Source organism: Chionomys nivalis, chromosome 1, assembly GCF_950005125.1.
Source record: "Chionomys nivalis chromosome 1, mChiNiv1.1, whole genome shotgun sequence".
Lineage (NCBI taxonomy): Eukaryota > Metazoa > Chordata > Mammalia > Rodentia > Cricetidae > Chionomys > Chionomys nivalis.
The window spans coordinates 116,409,345-116,411,118 of NC_080086.1; the positions used below are offsets into that span (position 1 = coordinate 116,409,345).

At 39.5% G+C, this 1,774-nt stretch overlaps 1 non-coding gene across 1 annotated transcript; it reads right to left on the reverse strand.

Moving 5' to 3' along the window:
- Positions 1 to 854: 854 nt before the first annotated feature.
- LOC130889980 (small nucleolar RNA U3) lies at positions 855 to 1,070 on the reverse strand. The gene has a single exon (XR_009058666.1). It is a non-coding gene; the product is annotated as a small nucleolar RNA U3 (small nucleolar RNA).
- Between the last annotated feature and the right edge of the window lie 704 nt (positions 1,071 to 1,774).

Below are 1,774 nucleotides of genomic sequence, written 5' to 3' on the forward strand. Positions count from 1 at the left end.
TTCATCTCAATGCATCTTCATGAATCTTTCATATTAATATGATTGGAACTGACTGGGTCAGATTGGAAGTAATAGAAAGCAGAAAAGCATCTCCAAATCAGAACTGTTCCTTTAGTCAGAACAACTGAAGGGCCACAGACTCTGCAGGGGCACAGACTGTGCACTTGACTCTGAAGCTTTGGGTTTTATAGTATGGAAAAGGGTTCAAACATTGAGGATGGAAGATTCCACATGCAGGTTGATTCTCTCACAGTCTCGAAGTTGGTATGGAGATATTTTACCAAAAGATTCCTCAGGCTTTATCAGTCAACTTTCCTGTCAGGAGTTTCTCAGTCAATCTGAGGCTTTTACGTCATTAGCCCTTCATGCTAGGCATCTAAGGGAATCTTTTTCATGTCTCCAGAACTCCTCGAATGGGCGATGCTCTTCTCCCATCCTCTGTCCTGAGAAATGAAGCTGCTTTATGCTCCTCAAGTACTGACTCAGCTGCCTCGACCCCTGAAAAACACTAGAGGATTTGTGTTCTCTTTCCCTGATCTGCAACTTTGAAGTTCTTCGCAATCAATAGAAACTGACATTTACTCCTTTCCTTAAATATCACTTTGTAGTGATGTAGTGATGTAGGCATGTAAAATGAGAGAAGATTGTTTTACAAATAAACTTAATTAAAATAAGATAAGAGTTCTTTAATCAGCCTCTCCCCATCTTCCATCACTTCCTCCATACCCACCGCTTGCAATGAGCAGAAGAGCTTCTTTTTTCTCTTTCTTCTCATTTTTCTTATATCCACAATTATATTCTGAAGATTTTGAACAAACTTCCTGGCTTTAGTAACCACAACAAACAAACTGAAATCCACTCAGATTGTGTTCCCTCCCTCCCTCTCTCTCAAGGGGAGAGAAGAGCAATAATCAATGGCAAAAGGCAGCTTGCATGGAAGCCACACCTAGAGCTGGCTTCAGCTTCAGAAGAGACACTGTACCTAGTCTGCATGGTCCTGGGTGCTCCACACCATCAGAGAAACTTCTTTAGTAACGAACCATAGAAATGATCCCTGAAAGTGTAGTCTTGAGAATCTTCCCTTTGACATGCATGTTTCAAACAAATGCATGTTTGAAAAGTAAAGGGAATATATTTTATTTTCTCATAAAAATTGTGTATGCTAATGCAGTTTAATAAGAAACTAATTTAGCAGTTCTTTAGCTGTGATGGTTTCTATTTGTTTGTTGGTTGGTTGATTGTTTGGTTTTTCCATGTCAGGTTTTCACTGTGTAACAGCCTTGACTGTACTAGAACTAGCTAGGTTTATGTGTCAATAGGTAGTATTAATGATGCTGATGGACAAACATCACCAGCAATCTTACCCAAATGTGAGCCCCATGAACTACAATAACAACCTAGGTGGCAATATATGCCTATGAGTGAAATAGTGGAAACAAATGTTTGGGGCTACCCAACTAATTAAAAATTGGATTTAAGACCTATTCTACAGAAGGAAATGCATCCGTGGTACTCTAAATATAGTGATAAACCCTTGGTTGAAGAGCTCGTAGGCCCCTAGGTGAATCCTACTACTACTATTTTGCTGAATATATATAATATAAAACTGCCCTCTAAATTCATATCTCTATACAAATGTTAGTACAACCCTCAGACCTCATCAGAGAAGCTTCTTTGTGTAGTGCATCGTGGTTGACATAGAACCTCACACTGGTTCAATCGTGGAGCATGAGTGTGGACTGCTCAGTCATAAGTAGAATATCTGTTATACCCC